We start from the raw sequence: 10560 nt of genomic DNA on the forward strand, positions 1-10560 counted from the left end.
ATGATAGTTGAAGAAGTTATTGGAAATTGTAATACCTGTATACAAAACAAATTATTATGATATACTCTGTATGGTTAGCTCCAGATTCTAAACATATCTTCTTAATTATAGAAGTTCATTATATGGGACTTTGTGATCAAACTACTACTCTCAAAGAATCCTATTATAGGAATTGAGTATGATGCGATATTCAATATAATAGATTATTATTATTATTATTATTATTAGTAATTTTAACCGGGCCGTATAGGCGAGCCTCCCGGGGGGCATTACGGTTGGGCTAACTGTGGGGTGATCTTCTAATTTATATGATCCTTTTTTCTAGGGATGGGGTCTCAATACTCTCAGTAGTCTTTAAGCGATGGCTAGTATACTTGTATCTTTGTTTTCGATTTTCTGAGCACCTTTGTATGCATTTTTCAATTTCTTATATAATATTTATTTGAAAGCTGCTGTTACGGGAGCTGCCTCTAGGGTTATATGGAAGTGGCTAGAGATCTCTCGAGGTAGTTTAGATTAAACTTCAAGTAGGAATTCAATAAGGTTGTAATTGGTTGTAATTCTTATAATTATAATAATGAAACTAATAATTATTCTTGAGCACGAAGTTTTATATTATAATGAAATCCATTTCCTATATAAACCTTCATTCTGAAGTCAATCGATAAATCAACCAGCAAATCGATCGATAAGTTGATTGGTTTTTGATTATATAACATTTATTCCATAATTTCTATTATTTTAGCTTGTCTTTTTTGTTTTGAGATTTAATCCCCTAGGATATTATTAATTCTAGTAAAGCCTTTTTGCTTACTGTGTTCTATCTTTTCTAGGATTTATTATCCTGGAAACTATATTCTAGGTTTTTAAAGTATTTTATAACTAATACTATATACATACCTAAGGCTTTCCTTGAATACCTAGTGTTTTCCGATATACTGTAGCTGAATTACTGAGGCCTATAATATCATTATAACCTATAAGTCAGTGATTCTACAGCCTGTTACTAATCCGTTGTAATACTATCCCCTTCTTAGTCTAACACTTGTCCCAAGCATTCTGGCTACAGCATAGTGGAATGCGGTAACCCCACAAGGCTTACCCCTCTCGCTAGTCCTGTATATGCTTTATCTCACAGAACTACTCCAGCAAGACTCTAAACTCTGATTCGGGTATGCAGATGATATTTATCTATACCAATCATTGGTAAGCATTTAACAAAACATTGTAATACTAATAAGAGATGTGAAAAGTATATTCTGCTAAAGAGCTAGAAATAAAATAATCTTTGTATTCGAAAAGATAGAGATAATCTATATAATATGATATAAGCATTTTATTAATCCGGCATACGAAATAAACTGTGATTGCACTATCTCTTCAATCACATCAGGATTGGCTTTATGATAACTAGGCGTATGGTTTGATTACAAACTCATATTCAAATAGTATATCGAAATGCGAGTAGCTAAAGGCCGGAAATTGGCTTATCATATTTAAGGGCTAGCCTGGATTACAAACGGATCTTTAGTAGTATTCTTATAGAAAGTAGTGATTACTTGCTTATATCCAATCCTATTTTATAGAGCAAAGGTATAATACATAGAACAAACAAAAACTACTGGATAGCATTAAAATAGGATATTAATAATAGTGAGTGTCCAATTAAGAGAAGTGATTCTAGTTATTAATAAGATTCTATAAATAGCAATTAAAGAAATCCTTTTAGTCTGGTGAACAATCCTAAATATAATAATAATAAAGGATAGTGCTCTCTTACCAACAGAAATAGTATTAGAATAAATAAAATAAAGAGCAGCTTTTTGTGTTCAAACTATTAATCCAAAATACCCACTTTATTACCAAGGAATAAAAGCTATTTACTTCTTTGGTAGTAGGGAAGGCTAATTACAGCCAGTTAGAACAAAGGTCCAGATAATCAGTCAATATCTTCTCCAAATCAAGGAAACAACTTTAACAGGATCCCACTATATATTAGAGTATCGAATAGATCCTATTAGAAGTCTTACAAAAAAGATAGCAGCAAAATAATTTCAGGAATAATGGAATAAGCGCATATACAATTAGATTACTATATTCTTTGATAGATCAGAACAGATCGATAAGGATAATAGGCAAATAGGATATAGATATATTATATATAAAGGACAAACAATAATATATAAAGGAAACAATGAATTACATTACAATTCTTATATATTCAACACAGAAACGATTGAGGTATACCGAAAACCTCCAAGTAGTGATTAGAAATATCATTAGTATAAAATAAATAGAAATCTATATATACATCGATAGTACATCAATAATATAAGAAATAAGAGGCACAGCCTCTATCACATTGCAATAAGCTTTCCTCAAATATCACAAATTGATACAAATACACTCGATCCAGATCAAATAATCGCCAGACCATATAGGGATCAAAGGGAATAAGCGTGCAAATACACTCGCTGACAAAGGGACAAGAAAATCAACCTTAAGGTATACAAATTGACCTATAGTAAGCGATATCCGCTCTATAGCAAAAACTACTATGGAATCAGCAGTATAAGCGTAATGGAATAAACAAATACCAATGCTCTCCAAACAGTACCAGAAATGGGACCCAAAGAATACAAACAAATACCCTAAGGAATTAAAATTCTTACGAGTAATTCTCTATTGTATACTAACAATCCACTCAGTACATAACAACTTCGAAAACTATCACTAACAATTTAAATATAAAAAAACAACAATTCATTATTTATACAAAATATTCAAATCCCCCAAGCATATTATACATTACCACAAAATCCTCACGACCTATGAAATCTGGCCCTTAGATATCAAATTCAAATATTCACTTTGCAATTAAGCAGCTCAAAAACAATTATTAAAACAATTAATACATACACCAACCAAATTCGTTAAATTTATTATTATAACAAATTTCTATAAAAGCATATACTCTAAAACATTATTAGAAGAATAAAAAGAAAAAAAGAAAGAGATCGATTGATCCAAACAAATATAAGCAAAAAATAGAAGGGAATAGATTTAAAAAAGCTATATGGAAGAAAATTGAAGTATATGGTATACCATGCTGTAATAGAATATATATAAAAACTATCTTTACAGAATAAAGCAGCTTTCAAACAAATACTATATATATTGTTTTTTATATAAAAAATAATATAATAATATATCTTTTTATATATATATATAGTTCTATATTCATGTAGTATACTAAGAGCGAATCACATGATCACATGATCAAATCACATGATCGTCGCTTAAGAGAGCTCTTAGCCTAGAACGGCCTGAAAATCAATTCTTTATTAGCTCTTTATTAGTTCTTTCAATCCATTCGTAGTAAGATCGACATGGTACTAGCGAAATCGAATAAGGAATAAGAAAGAAAAGCTTTATTTGATGGAATGGCCGGATTAGGAAGAGATCTACGAGAAATAAACGAAAGTGGAAAGCTAGATTAGTAGGAAAAAGCATAAAATAAGGCCTTTTCCCCTCGAATATAGAAAAAGAAAATAAGAATATCAATATACTGTTTCATGAAAATCACGTGTTTCATAGCTATTTAGTTGTTAATACGAGCCAGCTTCCCATAATAGACTAATACTAGTCTAATCCCTATTATATACTATATATACCATATACTCATATACTAGCTCATGACCTACGATAATATAGAAGATCGGAAAGCACACACGGAGGCACTCAGAGGATCGAAAACGAAGACACAAGTACACTAGCCATTGCTTGGGAGGCTATTGAGGGTATTGAGACCCCATCCCTAGGAAAGGGGGATTATATAAACTAGAAGATTATCCTGCAGTTAGCCCAACTGTAATGCCCCCTGGGAGGCTCGCCTATACGGCCCGGTTGAAAATTACTAATAATAATAATAATAATAATTGTCCCAAGCATTTATATTAATATGTCTTCCCTTTTGTTTATTTAAATGATTATAATATTTTCTTTTTCAATATACCTCCCATATAAACAATTTCTATTCATGATATTCTTAACTTGATTCGCTATATCGAATGTTTTAATACTGAAAGAGATTCTTATAATTTGTACATCAAATCCAATTATTATTGTATTATTGATGATAGTTTATTATAGTATTGTACTAAATATATTTATTATAAAAAAGATTATTATTGTCCTAGATTAGAGATACTTACAGACTATAAATCTTTGGAGCAATAACAGAAGTTATTATATTTGGAAAAAGAAAAGGCTTTCGCTTAATCACAGAAGATTAATACCCGGATTTTTCGATTATACAAATAACAAGAATTTCTTTGCAAGTATAAAAAGGAAATGATTTGTCAGGATCTTTATACATTAAAAAAAGCTTAATCTAACTAAAGAAAATAAAAGATTAGAAAAGGAAAAATTGGAAAAGGAATATATAGAAAAAGAAACAGCAATCGCTATTATTATATCTATTTCTAATAATTTTTCTTTGATTTCTTCAACCTCTCATTATCTTTATTATCTGATATAAAACTTAAGGCTTTGTTAATAGATATAAGTACTTCAGATAGAATACCCATAATTTCTCAAGACAACTAAAATCTTCCTTAAGTTCCTATATATTTTCTGAATATAAGTAGTCTAGCTATTTGATCAAATACTTAACCTTGTTTCTGATATATTTATAGTCTAGTATTGTTTCGATATTATATATAGCGTTTAGATTGATTAATTCAATTTCTATAAATAATGCATTTGGCGTTTTTGGTAGTATTGGTTCAAGTAAGGATATATAGAATACTAAATGGATATTTATTGTATCTAGTAATTTCAATCGATAATTAATTGTTTCTATTATCTTATCAATCTTGAATAATCCTAGTTTCCTGTAATCGAGTTTATTGTTTGGTCTTTTGGTTTTGATATTTCGTTATAGCAAATAAACTTTATTCTCCTTTTTAAATATAGATTTTATATTATGTTTTGTATTATAATATATTACTATTCTGAAAGATATGAATCTTAGATCAAAAGCTAATTACTCTTAGAGATCTTTTAGCTATTCGACTTATACTATTATTGATTTGATATTAATTTTTTATAATATCGGGATTTTATATACTTATAAATTAAATTCAAAATTGGCTTATACTGAAATGATTTTTGTAATTTCCGTTTCTAATATATTATATGTGAATTGTACTATAGGTAATAGTTCTATTCAATTGTCTTATTGATAATTTATATAACATTTAAGATATATTTCTATTATCTAATTGATCCTTTCTGTTTGATTATCTATTTATAGGTAGAAAGATATTGATAGCTTTCTTTTGATATCTATAAATGCTAATAAGGTAGTTCAGAATTTTGAGATAAAGAGCTTATCTCAATCCGAAATTATTTTATCTGATACTTTGTATATATTTACTATACCTCTTAGGAATATATATATTAATTGCTTAATATCTCATATTTTTTTGAATAATATTATATAAGTGAATTTCATTAGTTTATTTATTACATTAAATATTACATTATATTTAATTTCTATAATAGGATTCTTTGAGAGTAGTAGTTTGATTACAAAGTTTTATATAATAAAACTTCTATAATTGAAAAGGCATATCTAGAATCTAAAGCTAGCCATATAAAGCATATCGTAATGACTTGTTTCATATACAAGTATTATAATTTCTAATAACTTTTTCAACTATTATTCTCATTTATAAAAAGTAACTGATTTCCTATATTCTTGTAAATATTCTTATAATTTCTTGATATCCGTATACCGGCAACTCATATTGTTCCGTTACAAATTTCTTGATTATTTAACTCAAAATATATACTTTTCCATAAAAGTATATAGTCTTGTTTTCTATTGTAAATCCTGATTTTATTGTCTTATATTTATTTATTTATTTATAGTGATTAATGTCTAATATCTGACCTCCCAAGGGGTATTCTAGATGTACTAAAGAGTGGGCCTATGGGCCGCTAGTATTCCAGTCGCTTATAATAATATAATATTAGCTAATTAGGGGCTTGTTGCCTTTAATATTCCTCTGCTCAATACCGCTTATAGCAATCCTACAACTATTCTATCTAAAGATTTGTGGTTCTGTTTTAGAGGGCCTTATTTTGTATACTATCCGAATATCAACAAATAATCAGATCGATTGTTATCGATTGGGAGAGTGCTTGAAACACTTATAACTGGTTGGTGCGGATTTTAGATGATTAAAGTAAAAAGCTTATCCTCGGGGTATTGGAGTAGGTTGGAATTCGCATAGTTTTGTGTAGTTTGAGTATATTCTAGTATAGAATCTGAATCTAGCGAAAAGATTAATAAAGTTATATTATATTCGCAGAATGTGGTTGATATATGTTATCACATTCTATTCGAATCAAAATCGATTTGGTATAAACGGCTAGTTGTTGTGTGTTTGATTATTAATGAATATTGAAAAAAGTATAATAAGCTTTTCTTATTCTTGTATATATAGGTGTTTATACTATTTTCGTAATTGAATTTGATATAATAGGCTGCAAAGTCACTATATCCAATCCACATCGTTATAAATCTGTATAATACCCTACAAAGAAGCTTGAGGTTTCCCGACTCCAAGATATCATATACCGATTTCTATACATTGTATATTTAGAAATCAGGCCTCTTTTTTCCTTCCATCATTTACTCTCGGAACACCGATATTTGGCACGTAGGATAAAACAAAACTGTTGACTGTAAGAAGATAGGATGGGTCAAAGTTAAGTGGTCTAGTTGTACCCTAATCAGCAAAGCGATTGACTACCTCATTGCCTTCAATCTCAATATACCCAAAGAACCACTTAATTACAATATTGTAATATTATATCACTTAATAGCATTTGTAATATACCCATTGAAAAAAGACAACAGCGCTTCCTCGCATTCCCCAAATTACTGAAATACTATCAATACATAACTATATTCGTTTTTGATAGGGGCAATCAATAATACTCAGAAAACATTCTAGTCCCCCGCTATACACCAATCATCTTAGTATCAAAAACATATGATTATTCGTATACACAGCTGTAACCACTATCGATCTATTACTTACCACAATAAATTGCAAAGCCATACCCTATACGATAATTATATTCATTATATTGTTCAGATCTATCTGAAAATATAAAATAATCTTCTTAAAGAATTAAATTCTATTATTTCTTGAATATTTTTGCGACATCCTTTTTGTTTATATCATTCATTGAATTAATACAACACTTAAAAAAGAAGTGAAGCTATAAAAATCTAGAACACTTGATGATAGGGATTGTCCGTCCCATTTTTTACAGTTTTGTATTAGAACCTTTTAAAGTACCTATACCTCATCCTCTCTTCCTAATACACAGCTTTAATCGATTTACAAATAGATATTATACATTTATTATCTAAAGCTAAAATACAAACCTCAATCTGGCTTACTCTAATATAACAATTCCAACTAGAAGACTAGCTTCTACAAAGAATATAGTTGTTGAGATTGTCTTATAGATAAGTAAAGCTCCCCATACTGCATTGTAAATCGTCTTGCTAACTAGATCGATATGTTTTTTGATCCAATACCGATCGGAATGTGGTCTGCATTTGGGTATTGTTTGTATAGCCTATCGAATTATACTTTGGAACTGAAGAGAATAATAAGGAGTACACAAATAATAATTGTTTTTTGTAGGTAGACTATAAATAGTCCATAAACTATATAAACTATTAATTGAATATAGAATGTAATATATATAACTTTCGCAATACATATTTTAATATACTATAGAAACATTAACACCAATTAAAAAAGATATTAAGTTAGTATAAGATTAATTGTACTTTATTGGTAAGCCCTAAAAGAATCGGTGTAATAACTAGATTCCGATTTATTCTCATAACCAAGTTTACAATTTTATATTTCTTTAATATATAAAATAACTCAAATTTTTCCAAAACGAAAAAGATCTTATTCTAATCTCCCCATTATAGAATACATCAAACAATTCAACAAAGCATACATATATTTGTAAATAGATCTTTAGATATATAATATATAGTTATATTATCAGTATATTCAAAACACTATACTTTATTTTGATTAAAAAGTTTAGTAAGGTAAAGGATATACAGAATAAAGGAAAATAGCAATCCCTGGGGGGTATTATATATAATTGGGAAATCCTATATTATAATCCTTTTAAGCCTTATATACACACATCTTTCAATCAGAAATGAATCAATAAATCACAAAAGCATTATAGACTAATTCTGTTTCTTCATACATTATAAAAGCTGTTTTTTAAGAAATATATCATAGATACCTTATATATCCATTATTATTAATATAACCATTTTATCAACTACTAAAACAAACTCGGTATTATGGATAAAGACAATTATAAAATCAATACCGGCTCTTTTCAACAATACTCCACAATACTAAAAACTAATAATATTATATCTCATAGCCATCTATACAATTTAACTAGCAATATATCTTTCTAATCCTTTTCCAATACACAATATCAATATAATCAGTCTTTACAATCTCGAGAATATTCTATCCTTTTTATTAATCTTGGGCAGTATAATTACTTCAACAAGTTTCTATTTATTAGGGTAGTAGCTGAACCTGAGGCAAACCATGAAAATCTTATGTATTATATTCTTTATACTAAACCAGTATGTTTTAAGAAGGCGAATGGTTGCCTGATCGATTTTGGGTGATGTATTTCTAACTTCTATTATATATTTTTCCATTTCTTTTGTGGTGATTATTCTTTTCTATAGTAAGATTGTTTAATAGTTTTATTTCTATAAAAAATCATACTATAGATTATTTAATATTTTAAAGTAATCGAGTATCATTATAAAAAGTACTTTAGCTTTTTCTCTAATATTAATAATCTCCTGGCCTTTAATTATCAGAAAACATGCTTGTTAGTATTAGAACAAATAACGATATAGAATTCGATTATTTAATTGTATAGCAAAAACGAGCTCATAACAACCATATCTACGGATATCCCGAAATCATATTATACAATATATACCAGCGCGATCGCTGTAGCGCTCCGAGCTGCTTGGCTCGAGAATGCTGTCGCAGCAGAATCAGAGAGGGCCGGCGAGCCAGCCGTCACCTACAGGGACAGCGAGCTCCCCGATCGATCTCGATGACCGCTCCTTAATCACTGTTCCGAAGAGAGCGCGGATTAGTAATAAAAGCGCTGGTCCTTTCTCAAGCTTGTTCGAAAGCGGTCAGAATATTATTGAAATAGTTTATGAAGATAGCTATTCAGAAGAAGATCGATATACAATGGAAGCGTATTGCAAACAAGGCTCTAGTACTCACTAGCTTCAAAACGATCCTTATACAGTTCGTAATGTAATTTGCGGAATAGGATTTGAGCTAATTAGCAAAAGAATTGGTATATAGAGTATTAATAGCCATTATAAACAATATAAAAGGAATCTTCAACTCGAAGTTAGCAATAAAAAGCATAAAGCTAACTACACAAACATATGTGGGGATATTTCAAACCCCTAAAACCGTAACCACTATTCCCTCTAGCTCAATTATAAAAACAAAGACTGCAAACAGGCCCAAGCAAATGATTAATAGAGTATTGAGATTAGAATATATAGATAAAAGACTCTTTCTCTGATTTGATAAACAAACCAAAATGGAGTTGTTCTTATGGAAAATCAGATAGGCGCTAGTAAAGGTGATCCCAGAAATTGCTATTCTAGGGGCTAAAGCTATTGCGGTAATAATATCCATTCGAACTGGGTGGGCAATCATAGTTTTCTCAAAAGCCCGTATAATCCTTTTTGCAAACAAGCAATAGGCTATAGTAGTTATTAAAGCTATAGATTTTGTGATTAGTAAGCTATAGTATATATATATAGTACTAGGGGTCCCGATGATCATTATCGACCTCCTGGGAATATCCATAAAGATTGGGAAAAAATAAATGAGAAAAGAAATCTAGTATCAAATAGGACTATATCCAATACGGACAGCGAGATTCAAGCTTGGAGTAGATAAGCAGAATCGGATCACCTGAATATTATTCTTTTAGAAGTAGTTATTTTGTTGTAATCTATTCAACGAGATCCGAATGTTTTTAGCAAGTAGAAGACGAGCCTTGGGAAAATACAACCCAGAGTATTAGCAATATTATGAAAGCTGGAAATATAAAAAAAGAAATAGTATACAGAAAATACGTATACCCGCTATCTATTTATAAGCCAATTAGGAATTATAATTATTCAACATAATATATAGAATACTATGGGCCCTTTCTAGTGGATTATAATAATTACCCTATTAAGCTTTAATAAGTAAACAATAAGATAATGCACCTGGATCAAAAATAGATTCAAATCATTCGATGAGTAGGGAAAATTAGTATTACTATTACCTCAGTACTAGCAGTAACAATTCAAATACTAGTAATAATGTAAGGAAGAAAAGGAAATCTAGGATATTTATTTATTTATTTATAGTGATTAAC

The sequence above is a fragment of the Botrytis sinoallii genome (genome assembly GCF_014898435.1).
Source record: "Botrytis sinoallii strain Bc 23 chromosome Unknown BSIN_014, whole genome shotgun sequence".
Taxonomy (NCBI): Eukaryota; Fungi; Ascomycota; class Leotiomycetes; order Helotiales; family Sclerotiniaceae; genus Botrytis; species Botrytis sinoallii.